The 14,439-nt window shown below is 39.7% G+C and overlaps 2 protein-coding genes across 4 annotated transcripts in view; one reads left to right on the top strand and one right to left on the bottom strand.

Moving 5' to 3' along the window:
* The window catches only part of AZI2 (5-azacytidine induced 2), a 36,278-nt gene extending 27,144 nt beyond the window's left edge, over window positions 1–9,134 (bottom strand). Inside the window, exon 1 of the mRNA XM_025461059.3 lies at window positions 8,552–9,134. The gene's annotated coding sequence lies outside the window, so the exon portion shown is untranslated. The remainder of the gene's footprint in view (window positions 1–8,551) is intronic.
* Window positions 9,120–14,439, top strand: part of ZCWPW2 (zinc finger CW-type and PWWP domain containing 2) — a 146,726-nt gene continuing 141,406 nt past the window's right edge. The window contains exons 1-2 of one of the 3 annotated variants that reach the window (XM_035705257.2): window positions 9,161–9,250; window positions 11,923–12,079. The gene's annotated coding sequence lies outside the window, so the exon portion shown is untranslated. Of the gene's footprint in view, window positions 9,251–11,922; window positions 12,080–14,439 lie in introns of all 3 variants that reach the window. The other 2 variants (XM_035705258.2, XM_049099714.1) reach the window with 2 other exon arrangements.

Here is a 14,439-nt window from a genome sequence, read left to right as displayed (position 1 = left end):
AAAGGAAAATTTGATTCTTATCTTGGCCAAAATAAATGTGAAATCATGTAAGCATCAGAAGTATTAAGGCTTATGTTACTCTGTATAAACTGGACTTAAAGAAATTAAAAGATGTAGGGCCAAAGAAAATTGTATCTTAGAAAGGTACAAAAAAACAACAAGGCAGTTATCCCATTATATAAATTATTATACTGAAAGGAAAACTGCTGGCCAAGTAACAAAGTAGGTTATGTTTTAATTGCTTATGTAAGCATCCCTTCTCAACCTTATTTCTTGTAAAGGGAGCTGCAGTAGTCTGCCTCACAGTAAAGTATGATTCAGTATTTTTAACATCTAACATTTGGGAAAACTTATCCTATACTCATCTAACCTTATTTACCATAACTTAAACTACCTTCAAATAACAAGCATGTGCTTGATCTTTAAAAAGTGTCATAAGCAGAATATTATCAAGATTAGAATCAACAAAAGACTAGATAATATTTTTAAAAATCTAGCAGGAATTGAGAGCCTTAACTTATAAACTCAACAAGTGTCAAAATATTACCCAAAGACAAGATTAAGTGGACCTGTCTTGATCATAAAAATCAGTAATAAATATATTTCACATCAAAATGCCACACACACACACACACACACACACACAAACACACACTGTAAGAAACTGGAGGTGACCCAGAGCAGTGTTTGACACAGTGAAATGTGGACCACTGCCTCAGAATCACTTGGCGCTCTCTTCAAAATACTGATTGCTGGCCCAAGACGATAATATAGAAGATCCTGAACTCAACTCTTCTAGGAACAAACCAAATCCACACCTATTTTTAGAGCAATCACTCCGGAAGAACTGAGGCCTGACTGAATAACAAAAGATACACCACACAGAGAATGGCAAGAGAAACAGAGACACCATAACAAAGGGAAGCCCCACCGTGGCCACTGCAAAGTGCAGTGTAGAGGGATACTACAGGAGATGGTGAGCAGATTTGTCTGCCCTCTTGCACAAAGAAAAAAAAAAAGTCATGACCTTGTAAGGGCTATAGGAAATAAAAGAACCAGCCAAAGCTGCTGGAACTCTCTGGGTTGGGAGATTGGTAAGTGCCACAGTCTACATTCCTCTTCCACCTTGATAATGTAGACAGGAGCAGAATCCAGGTACCCTAGCTGGCCTACTGCCTCAGTGGGCTTCAAGTCCTTAAGTGCACACTGGGCTACCCCTGGTCAGTGCTCACAACAGCTCAAGACTTCTTGCCAATGTGACAGAGGCACAAAATTCAATATCCATTCTTGGTAAGAACCTTCAACAAAGTAGGAATAGAAGGCACACATGCTGCAACATTTTAAAGGTCATATATGAAAACCTCATAGCCACCATCATATTAAAGAATGAAACACTGAGAGCTTTTCCCCTAAGGTCAGGAATAAGACAAGAATGTCCACTGTCACCATTTTTATTCAACATAGTACTGGAAATGGCAGCTACAGCAATCAAACAAGAAAAAGAAAAGACATTCAAATTTCTAAGAAAGAAGCAAAACTATTACTACTCGCAGATGACATGATACCTAAATACTCCAATAAAAACTACTAGAACTGATAAATGAATTCAGTAAATTTGCAGGATACAAAAATCAATGCACAAAAGTCTGTTCATTTCTATACATGATACTGTCTTCATTTCTATACATAATTCTATACAGATACTGAAAAATTCCACCATAAACTACTAAAACTGATAAATTAATTCAGTAAGGTTGCAGGACACACAATCAATATATAGAAATCTGTTGCATTTCTGTACACTAATAATAAAGTAGCAGAAAGAAATTAGGGAAATAATACCATTTACAACTACACCAAAAGTAATAAAATACCTAGGAATAAATTTAACCAAGGAAGTGAAATATCTTATTCTGAAAACTATAAAACACTGATGAAAAAAAGTTGAAGATGACACAAACAAATGGAAAGATACTCCATGCTCATGGATTAGTAGAACAACCTGTTCAAATGTTAATACTACCCAAAGCCATCTACAGATTTAAAGCAATCCCTATCATAATACCAAGAGACTTTTCAGAGAACTAGACGAATTATACTAAAATTTGTATGGAACCACAAAAGACCCTGAATACCCAAAACAATCTTGAGAAAGAACAACAAAGCTGGAGATATCACAATCTCAGATTTCAGGATATAATACAAAGCTCAGTAAACCCAACAACAAAAAAAAAAGACACAGAATAAAGAACCCAGAAATAAACCCACACTTATATGGTCAATTAAGAATATACAATAGGGAAAAGACAGTCTTCAAATAAATGGTGCTGGGAAAACTACACAGCTATTGCAAAAGAATAAAACTGGACCACTTTCTTACACCATACACAAAAATAAACTCAAAATGGATTAAAGACCTAAATGTGAAGCCTGAAACCATAAAACTACAAGACAACATAGGCAGTAATCTCTTTGTCATTGGCATTTGCAACATTTTTCTAGATATGTCTCCTCAGGAAAGGGAAACAAGAGCAAAAATAAATTACTGAGGCTACACCAAAATAAAAAGTTTGCATAGCAAAGGAAACCATCCACAAAACAGAAAGGCAACTCAATGGGAGCAGAGATTTACGAATGACATATGTTAAGGGGTTAATATTAAAAATAAATAAGTAATTTATATAATTCAACACCAAAAAATCCCAAATAATATGATTAAAAATTGGGCAGAGGACCCGAATAGACATCTGTCCAAACAAGACAAACGGATGGCCAACAGACACATTCAAAGATGCTCAACATCACTAATCATCAGGGAAATGCAAATCAAAACCACAATGAGGTATCACCTTACCACTGTCAGAAAAGCCATTAACAAAAAGACAAAAAATAATAAGTGTTGGCCAGGATGTAGAAAAAAGAGACCCAAGTGCAATGCTGCTGTAAATGCAAACTGGTGTAGCCACTTTGAAAACAGTATGGAGGTTCCTCAAAAAATTAAAAATAGAAAAACCATACGATCATTAACTCAAAAAAAAAAAAAAAAAAGAAAGAAAGAAACACTATTTGAAAAGTTACATGCATCCCTATGTGTACTGTACTATTATTTACAACAGGCAAGATATGGGAGCAACCTAAGAGTCCACTGATGGATAAATGGATAAAGAAGATATGGTACACACACAATGGAATATTACTTAGTCATAAATAAGAATGAGACTTTGCCATTTGTGACGACACAGCTAGATCTAAAGGACATCATGCTAAATGAAGTTAAGTCATACAAAAACAAATTCTATATGATTTTGCTCAAATGTGGAATCTAACAAAACAAACAAAAGCAGAAACAGACCCAGAGAAATACACAGAATTGATGGTTTCCAGAGGGGAGGGGATGAGGGAAGACCAAATGGATGAAGTGGAGTGGGAGGTACAGGCTTCCAGTTACAAAATGAGTAAGTCCAAAAAAAAAAAAACAAAACAAAAAAAACAAAAAAAACAACAACACACACACAAAATAAGTCACAGGATGAAAGGTACAGCATAGTCGATGCTACTCTAACAGCATTGTATGGTGACAGATGGTAGGTATACCCGTAGTAAACACAGCATAATGTATACAGTTGTTAAATCACTATGTTATACACCTAAACTAATGTAACATTCTGTGTTAACTACATTTCAATAAATAAATAAAATGATAATGGAAAACAAAGAAATACTGACTGTTAGCACTACAGAACTATGCAATACATCTAATAAATCTAGGGTGAATATCAAGCTGAACTTGCAATAATCATCCCATGTGATTTTTAAGTTCCTATCCAATTTGAAAGCCACTACTCTAAAGTGGCTACTATGTGATCTACAGAATTCCAATTGTAACTACTATTCTTAAACATTTGTGGGCATAGTTAGTTCTGTATTATCAATTGGTAAACATCACCTAATTTGTGCGTGGAGATTTTGTTCTTAATACTATAGAAAACAACTTTATGTTCATCTCTCTCTTTTCAAAACAGTATAGGAGAATCAGATATTTATCTATAGGAAATATATCTATATAATTACGCAAATATTTCATATATTTGGACTTCAACTGTTTCTTCTTAGAGGTTTACATAAAGAAAATATATAAAAGAGTAAAAAGGATTAAGGTGATGGGCACTTGGGTGGCTCAGTCAGTTGAGCATCTGACTCTTGGATTTTGGTTCAGGTCATCAGGATCCTGAGATTGAGCCCTGAGTTGGTCTCCATGCTGGGTGTGGAGCTTGCTTAAGATTCTCTCCTTCTGCCACTCCCCCTCCCACCCCCCCACCCCCAAAATGCTTGCATGTGCACTCTTTCTCTTAAAAAGGAAAACAAAAACAAAAAGGGGGGCTAAGGTGAAAGATGTTGACGTTTATTGATAAGAACAATGAAATTCCCAAGAATGATTAAAAGGTGTTCTGGTCAGCCAATTCCAATGTGAAAGGGAGTTGTTTCCACATTATCAACAAGCAATGCACTGGACATTAGCTGGGTAGCCTAAATTCAATTCCAATCTGATGTTATCTACCCAGAGAGAGCAACATATTCCACAGATAAAGGGCCTGCTCCCACAAAACTGCCCTCTATTTTGGATGCTAACTGTAAGCCTAGGTTGTTACCTGTGCTTCTGACCATACAGAAACATGGGATGAGGTCCTGAACAAAGCAGCTTCTGTCCTTCTGGCATTTGGGGCTGGCATAATGGCATGTGAAAATGTTCTGGAAGCTCTCTGAACCCTCTTCTTCTTGGGTTTTAACAGAGGCTTCCTTACATAGAAATGATTAAATCACTGGCAATTGATTAAAATTCCAGCTCCCTCTCCCAACATTGGTGGGACTGAAAACTTCAACCCTCTAATTATAGGACTGGTTTCCTTGGCAATCAGCTCCCATCCTTAGTTGCTGTCCAAAAGTCACCTCATTAATACAAATTAAGTCTTGGTAGAAAAGTGCTTGTTATAAATAAAGAAGACATGCATTTCACCTTCATGGCTCTGAAACAATTTCAGTAAAAGAGGTGAAGAGAGAGAAAAAAAAAAAAAAAGGTGAAGAGACCAAATATTGTGACGAAAGATGATTCTATAGCTCTTACCCTCAGGAAATTCCAAGAGCTTTGGGAGCTTAGGGCCAAGAACTGTGGATGAAAGCCAAGTATATATGAGAAATAATGAAATATACATTTCTTATAAGTCACAAGATTGCAATGATAATGGAGAAAGGGCACAATTTGCCAGGTAAGATGGGTAGAAGAGAGCAAGAGTAGTTTTCTAAGGGAGAGACAAAGAAAAGAAAGATTCAAACACTGCAAGAATTATTTTAGAAAATCTTAAACTTCAATCTTTACTACAATCAACATTAAGAGGACCCTGACTCGAGACATGCTATACATATATATGTATATATAGGCTTGTGAGATACTAGAAAACACAGAAATATGTTCTGACACCAGACAGGTCTTTCTCTTCCCCAGGAAAAAATATGATTATCCTGTCATATTTCATCATCATAATATTTGCCATATTCATTCACCACTTACCATGTACCAGGCACTAGTGCTACCAAATGCAATTTCCAGCTTCTCAGGTAGTTACTATTATACTAATTTATAAACAAAGTCTCAGAAAAAAATGAAGTACCTTACCTACAGCTATATAAGCAATCAGTGGCAAAACTGAGATGTGAACTCAGGTAAGTTATCATCTAAATTTGTGCTCTTAATACAACATTCTGAGAGGCAATACAACATGGATTCAGATTTTCTCCAATAAGAATCTGACCAGAGATTCAAAAACTCAGATTCTAGTCTATAATCTGCCACCTTGATTACTGCATGGTTTACCTCTCCAGATCTAAATTTTCCCAACAAAATGACAGGGTTGAACTACATCACTAAGATGCCACCTTCCTAAATTGTAAAGATAAAATTCAATGCAAATATAGAATGGCAACCTAAACAGAAGGAATTCTAGGGCTGGAATTAAGGACTATTTAGTAGGCTCTTTCCTCTATTCTACATTGCATCCTGAACTAAACCTCTTATTTTCATCATCGTTCTACCTCTGAAAAGCTAGAATATCCCTAATCTATTTCACAGGATCAGTCAAGATCCTGTGGGGCAAGGATTAAGTATTAATGGAGGCAAACAGACCAACACTTCCCTCTTTCTCTCTTTTTTTTTTTTTTTTTTTTAAAGACTATATTTATTTTAGGTGAAAGGGTAGGGGTAGAGGGAGAGAATCCCAAGCAGACTCCTCACTGAGCATGGAGTCCAACTCAGGGCTTAATCTCAGAGCCCTGAGCTTATGACCTGAGCTGAAAACAAGTCTAGCTCAACTGACTGAGCCACCCAGGCACCCCCCACCCCCACTTTTAAAATATTTTATCTGTTTGTTTTTAGAGAGAAAGAGCACCCAAGTGCACATGTGACAGGGAAGGAGGGGAGGGAGATGGGGGACAGAGAATCTCAAGCAGACTCCCGCTGAGCTTGGAGCCCTACACCAGGCTCAATCTCACAACCTTGATTATGACCTGAACCTAGAGTCCAAAGCTTAACCAACTGAGCCACCCAGATGCTCCTTTGCTCCCTATTTTTAATTAAATAATTAGGGGCAGGAATGGCCTAACTAGTTTATAAAAAAAGAACAATCTAGTGACTTTTTCAAGATTCTGTTACTCCATCTATGTACTTCAGAACTCAAATGCCCTGTATAATTCAGTGAATGTCCAAAATGTACTCAGTATCCGATATACAATATGCAAAAACTCCATTCTCATTTCTGTAACTCTGAGTTATGTCACTAAACTGCAGTAATCCAAAAAAAGTGTTACGGCTAGGGAATCATAAAATTTTTTCAGGGTTAGAATATGTATGAAGAGCACTTTTTTCAACATTTTCATAAAGTAACCTATCTGGATGGAATGGAGCACTTACATACACTACATGTTACTATTATTAGCAGTAATTACTCTCTAATAGAGATAAGAAAACTACCTTAATCCAGAATGTAAATACAAGAAAGAAAAAATAAATTACATTGGTTCTATTCGTGGATTATGAAAAACGTCATCACATTTCATTTAATAATCGTAAAAAGCTCACTGTAGGTAATTAATATTTACCGAGTGTTTATGATAGGTCAAGCAGCTTTTAGGGGAACTACCTATTTGTTTTTCATAACAATTCATTAATTCTAAGACCTCTGGTGTGGGCAAGAATTTCCTGTTACCACAGGTGGATTGAAAGACAGGCAAAGGTTCCAAAGTGAGAAAGCCAGGACTGTAAAACTGTAAACCAGCCAGCTGACTCCAGAGCCAGCATGCTTTAGTGCCTTGGAGATATGAAGGAGAGGTTTAGTCTCCGACCCAGTGTCAAGTGGATAAACTGAAAAATCTGATCTTGAGTTAATGTTCTGACTTAATCCAGTGCATTTCCCATTACACCTTCCCATTCTATTATAACCAATATCACATTAAAATTTCCTAATGAGGGATCCCTGGGTGGCGCAGTGGTTTAGCGCCTGCCTTTGGCCCAGGGCGCGATCCTGGAGACCCGGGATCGAATCCCACGTCAGGCTCCCGGTGCATGGAGCCTGCTTCTCCCTCTGCCTGTGTCTCTGCCTCTCTCTCTCTCTCTCTGTGACTATCATAAATAAATAAAAATTTAAAAAAAAAATTAAAAAAAAAAATAAAATAAAATTTCCTAATGACCTTGTGAGTTTTGTACCATTCCTAATTTACAGTTGAAGTGGAGAGTGATCACAACAGGTTGGGAAACTAGATATGGCAAGTTTAGAGAATCAGCACTTAAATGCGTTGAGATCTTGAGCAATCCTATCTAAAATTCCATAGTAGGGGGGGAAAAGGCTCCCATGTTTAAGAGGCACGGACCAATTCCAACCCTAGTACTTCACTGTCTTCCATCATCTTGGCATATCTCCAACAACACAGGCTGGAGCAGTTTATATTTCAACTTCTATTACAGTTTCAGTGAATATTTTATTTCACTTTCGAGTATGTGAGTTCCTTATCTACAGGGACGAGAGTTCGCCTACCGTGCACGTATGTAGTAGTCACTCAACAAATGATCGAAAATCATGCCGAATATACAGGTTACACACTGCAGAAACGACGAATACCTACTGACGAATACTCGACAATAGACAAGAGGCTGAGGTTCGCTGCCCCAGGCAGGACCGTCCTAGCCGCACGTCCCTCTTTCGTTTCCGATATAAATGCAATTTCAATGAATGAAATAGAAGTAAAGGCGCCGCAGTAATTCAGAGTACGGGAAGAAAATAACCGATAGGGAGAAATAGCGTGGAAGATCAAGTAGGGAGGGCCTGGAGCAGCCAGCGTGCAAAGGTGACAGGAGTAAGGGATGCCCGGGGTGGGCTGCGCCCTACGCAAAGGAGGGGACCCGGGCTTGCGAAGAAAATGACGTGTCTTTCCGAAACAGCAACGGCAGCAGGGGTTGGTCCTGGCACCGCCCGCACCCCTAGCCCGGCAGAAGCGAGTCACTCACCCCGAAGACAGGCTACGTAGGGCCGCCCCCAGGGCCGCCGAGTTTCGATTCCCCAGTGTTTGGAAACCGACCGAAAACAAACCGGGTCGCCAGGGGTCACCACGGGCTTCCGGTTTCCTCGAAGACACCGCCGCTTCCCCAGAGAAGGCAGACGCTCCGGGAACGCCGCGGAGGAATTCCCATTTCTTAAGCCTTGGCTGCGCCGCAACGGGCGCAGCCCGGCCCGTCCGCTGGGGCTCGGGAGGTTCTGGAAGGAGGCACAACCCGAAGCAGGCGAGGCCGAGCCGCTACCAAAGAAAGCCCGTTACCCAGCAACACGCGCGCGCCACCCGGGCGCTCCGGCGCCCGCCTCCTCAGCTTCCGCTTCGGCTGACAGCCGCGTCGCGTTCCGCGGAGGGGAAGCGTGGATGAGGGGCGCCGCAAGGGCGGAGGAGCAGCGAACGGCCGGAAGTGGGGCTCCCTCTGTCCTTCGGCTGGGAGCCGAGACCGCGCGAGCAGACCGGAAGTCGGGCCGAAGGGAGCCGAGAGGGCGTTCCCGAAGCCGGGGCTTTGAGGGAAAGGGGCGGTGGGGGTGGGGGTGGGGGTGGGAGGAGGAGAAGGGGGGCGCGGCGTACTACGTGTCCCGTGAGCCTCCGCGGCGGGGCGGGGCGGTGGCGCGGCGACGCCCGGAGGCGGAGGCGGAGGCGGAGCTGGACTGGGGTAAGCATTTTACCCGCCGCTGTGGGGGTCAGTTTTCGGCCTTCCTCCAGCGAGTCCTTTGCGTTCGGCGTCCGCTTGGGGGTCCCCGAGCGTGTGTCGTGCGTGTTGGGTCCGCGCAGGAGCGCCCTTCCGTGTTTCTGCCTCTGCGGCCTCCCTGAGGCCCGCGGCGGGGCAGCTAACGACGACGCGTCCGGGGCGGCGGAAGGAAGTGGTTGCAGCCCCCCGTCCGCCTCCTGGGCGCTGCCGCGGAGCTGCGTGCCGTCGTTGGAAGCGCAGACTCGGCCAATGACTTCCTCAAGGTCCCATAGTTCCTCAGCACGGTGCTCTTTAAAAAAAAAAAAAAAAAAAAAGAAAGAAAAAAAAAGAAAAGAAAAAGAATATCTAATTGATTGAGTTAGGGCAAAGCTCTGGGAGGTGGGGATGGCACGCGGCTGCCACAGCGTTGCTACCGCCTCAGATTGTTTCTAGATGAAGGCTCAGCCGCGGCGTCCCCGACTGAACTCCTTACTGTCTTTGCTGGGCGCAGCCCGGTAGAACCCCTCGAGCTCTGGGGCTAGTTCTGGTTGAAGATGAATGAATAAACGAGAAAATGGCAGTTGGAGACCGTTTCTCTTCATTAACCACCAACTGGCAACAGTGACGCCCCTCGCCGCCCCCTCACAGAGTTATTTTGTCGCCTGGAGGCTTCAATAGGTGTCCCGTTGGGGGAGGGGCTCACAGCGCGTTTGAACTCGTCAGCCCACCAGTCCGCTCTGATCAGAGAATGGACTTTGTTGTTGTTGTTGTTGTTGGCCTTTTCGGTTCAAGCAAAGTTCGCAACTATGAGAACAACAACAAAAAAAGCCACACGCAGCTTAAAGTTACGTCGTATTTTTAAAATATTTTCAAATCTAAATATAATAAGATCATTTGCTTTCAATGCATCCGGCAGGGGCATGGAAAACAGCAGTGTTTTTGATATTTTGGATATGGAATCATTAATTTTTTATTGCCTTGGTAATGCGCTTTGCGAATTTAAAGGCAGGCCGCCCGCCGAACTGGATGTTTTGGCTAGTAAGAGTTTTGAGGAATATTCGCAGAATCGGCCGAGGCACCTTAGATCATCAGAAATAAGATGATAATCTGGTTTCTAATTAGTAAACATGGAAATGTTTTCTGTTTTCAACCTTCATTCACAATTTAGAATAATTCTGAGGCTTGTCGAGAAATAAGGGAAATGCACTTTTATCCTTCCTAAGGAGAAAAATGGCTTAGCCCATTATTTTAAAGTTTATCCGATGCGAGTCTATTTTTATTTTAAAATGCTCGCCTCCTTACTGTAATTATGAAAAAGGTGGGGTCTTAGCAACAAAATTATCTTTGTGTTAAAATTATTTTCTCCCATACCTCCTCACACCTGGGCCCCCAGGAAAAAAATGCGCACACACACACACTAAAGGTTACGAACTACCTGAAGTCGTGACCTGATACACTGTATATCCAAAACTGTGTTTTCTGAAGCGACAGTCTTCAGAGGGGGAGGGGTCAATTAGGTATCCCTAATCCTTAACCTTAGAAGGTACGGGGAAGATTTCAGTACATACCCTTTACATAAATGATAGCTTAAGGGTGCTAATTCTCAGGTTGTCCACTTGCATGTTTTCTTCCCTAAAATTGATCTGCCTCAGAGTGTGCCTGAATCACACATTTCTCCCTTCCTCTTTGGTAATTGTCCCTCTCCCACTCAACAAATAAAGCAATACCTTTAATCTGACCTAAATCTGTTTAGAAAGTGAGTGATTCTAATGACTGGGTAGCTCATTCTTTTGCAAAAATGGCAGTTTCCAAGGGCCTTGAAAAATATTACAGGATTTAATTGAGTTGTCAGCTGACCATTAAAAATAATTTTTGATGACATACCTCTGTGATTTTTGGTACATAGCTTAGTAATTAAAAATAATGATTACTATTATAACCAGAAATCCTTCTGCTCCCAAATACTTGGAATGGAAGAATACAAAATAGAAGAACAACTTAACCTGTTTCTTTCTAGCAATGAATAGTATTCATCCTCCATACATGACCTAAGTGGGTGTTGAGGGGAGAAGATCCTATTTCCTTATGAGATGCATTTTCAATAATAACTGACTTGATATTTTATAATGATCATAATTTGTAATATGTTATTTGATCAGTAGTAGTCTAGTAATGATAACAATACTAAGGAAAATTTTTAGAACTTATGTTCTCAGGAATTTGAAAATATTTCTTTGTTGTCATTAGAGGAAAATGTTATAGGATGGTCAGTTTAAAATATTTTCAAACACTAAGATGTTAGGATAAACTTATGGGAAAGAAGTGAGATAAAAATATGAACTCAAGGAGAAAAGGACTGATAATCAAGTTCCTAACTGTAAAAAGAGAGCTCGGTCATGTGCTTTATGATGAGATGAATAATAATGGGTATCAAATTACTATAGTGTTTACATTTCATGTATAAAAGTGTAATGCTACAGTCTCTAGTAACTAGCTTTGTTCTGGACAATCTGTGCTTCTTAATAACTTTTTGACTTGAAGTGCTTTGCATTCAATTAGCTTCTGACAGAGCTTTCATTTCTTAAAAAATAAAATGTGAATGTCATAGTTGTAAGCACAGTAACTAAGTGTAGTGATTTTCTTTTGAAAACATATAGGTGAAGAAAATTTTGATAGCCCTGGAAAGTCCTAAAGTAGAAGAAATATAAGGACAGCTAACAGAACAGCAACAGAGAAGCCAGAATGGAGTTAGTAGACTGTACAGAGAAAGAAAAAAGACCTAGTGGAAGGAATCCTATACTCTTATTAAATGAAGTAAGAACAATTGTCCTCTGAGCCTTGACAGTATACCCTAGCTTTTGGGGATATCGATTCATTAATTTGTTGCGAAATTAACAAATACTTAGCACCTACCATATGCTAGACATTGTGTTAGGCATTGAAATGAAACAGGCAAAATGACTTTTTAATGTATAAAAAAGTAAAATCTATCACAGGGAAATCAGTCACATAGACAAAGACCTATGTGAAATTCAACAAAATGACAAGCAATTCCCTCCCATTAATTTTTTAATGATAATTTCTATATGTGCCTATGAAAAAATTTTTTTCCTATTTAAAATGGAGGAAGAAATAACTCTGAGGCTTTTACGTGTTCACTATAAAAACCAAGAAGAGACAAAGTCAAGTTTGTTGGAGGAAAGACATTTTATAAAGCTACCAAGTAAAATGAAAGGATGACATTAAGCTTCTCTAAGATCTGTAGAAAAAATTAAGCTAGATTTTTAAAATAGATTATGAAGTAAAGGGAAAGTAAAGAGGGAAATTTCCAAACCCATTACACAACCCATACAAGAGTGAAATTGTTGAATTTATAGTAGTTGCAAAGTTAAAGACATAATTTCCTAGTGTAGATTTTTAAATGGTCTATGAATAGTACATTACTTCTTTAAAATACAAAAAAATACATGTTTTTAATTCACTGATAATCATTTAATCTATAATCATTTTATATCAATCCCTCGTGGCTTTAAAAAGCTCCTCCCTCTCATCCCATAGCCAGTCTGTTCCTGCTTTTATGGATTCTACTCCTTAGCTATCTTTCAAATTCTGTTTATAATCCCTACTGTTCTACAGTCTCCTATTTGTACTATTTTAATAGTTCCTTCTAATTAGTTTTTTTTCTTTTTTTGGTTAGCTCATTCTTTATATGGATATCTAAATTATCTTTTCCCATTGTAAATATTACCATTACATTTCTCCTCTTAAACTGGTAAAATGACTCCTTAGCGTGTTTTAGAAAGCCATTCTTAAACTAGCCCAGCCTATTTTTCACCAGCTCCTAGAAACATTGCCAACTCAAGCATTGAAATTGGGTATCTTTGTTCATGTAGGTAGCATTCAGCTGATACTGATTATGATCTTAGATGCTTTTTTTTATCATTGATATTACTTAAAAATTTTTTAATTCTCAGTTAATTCGGGAACCCTGGAAAGATTCTCTAACATCAATTTGAGAATTATGGCTCTACTTAATATTTGTCTTGGAGTGGAATCACATTTTGGGACCCTGGGTGACTCAGACCTTGATTTTGGCTCAGGTCGTGATCTCAGGGTCCTGAGTTGGGTGGAGCCTTGCATCAGGCTTCATGCTGGGTATCGAGCCTGCTTAAGATTCTCTCCCTCTGGGGATCCTTGGGTGGCTCAGCGGTTTGGCGCCTGCCTTTGGCCCACGGCGCGATCCTGGAGTCCCGGGATCGAGTCCCGCGTCGGGCTCCTGGCATGGAGCCTGCTTCTCCCTCTGCCTGTGTCTCTGCCTCTCTCTCTCTCTCTATGTCTATCATGGATAAATAAATAAATCTTAAAAAAAAAAAAAAAAAAAAAAGATTCTCTCCCTCTGTCCCTCTTCTGCTCTCTCTCTCTTCTTTCTTAAGGATTTATTTATTTGAGAGAGAGAACTAAGCAAGTGTGGAGAGGGGCAACAGGAGAGAATCCTCAGGCAGACACGGCCCCCCCGTCCCCACCCCCCCCGAAGATCATGGTGCCGACAGGGGGCTCCATCTCACAACCCACAAGATCAAGACCTAAGCTGAAACCAAGAATTGGATGCCTAAACAGCTGAGCCACCCAGGCACCCCCTCCCTCAAAATAAACAAAGACCAAAAATTGAAATAACATTTAGAAGAGGATCTTGTATCATGGTATCAGAAAGATAATGGATAATGGATATCCATGAAGATAATGGATATCATCAGAATATATCGAGTGACAGTTTTTTGTTACTGCATCATAATTTTTTTAGAGTATGTAGCAGAAGGGTATCATTATTTTGACACCTAAGTGTTCCATAGTGAAATCAAAGCTGTTTTGTTCCCTTTGTGCCTAAAATTTAAAAAAAAAATTTTTTTTCTCCAAAAATCATCCTAAACTAATACCAAAGTTCTTAGTTGTTCTTCTAAATCTTCATAATGAATTGCATTGCTACTTGTATGTTATTGGTAGGAGTGATTAAGAAAAATTCTTATCTCATCCTACCAGTACTTTTTCTGGAATAATCCAAAGTTTCAATTTCAAGAAGTGTTTCTTTTATTTCTGCAACAAGACAGTTTGATATATTTATTATCTCAAATGAACTAATACGCTTCAAATACCTTTGTTAGATAATATAGAAGTTT

Source organism: Canis lupus, chromosome 23 (genome assembly GCF_003254725.2).
Source record: "Canis lupus dingo isolate Sandy chromosome 23, ASM325472v2, whole genome shotgun sequence".
NCBI lineage: Eukaryota > Metazoa > Chordata > Mammalia > Carnivora > Canidae > Canis > Canis lupus.
This window is presented reverse-complemented; position numbering and strand designations above follow the sequence as displayed.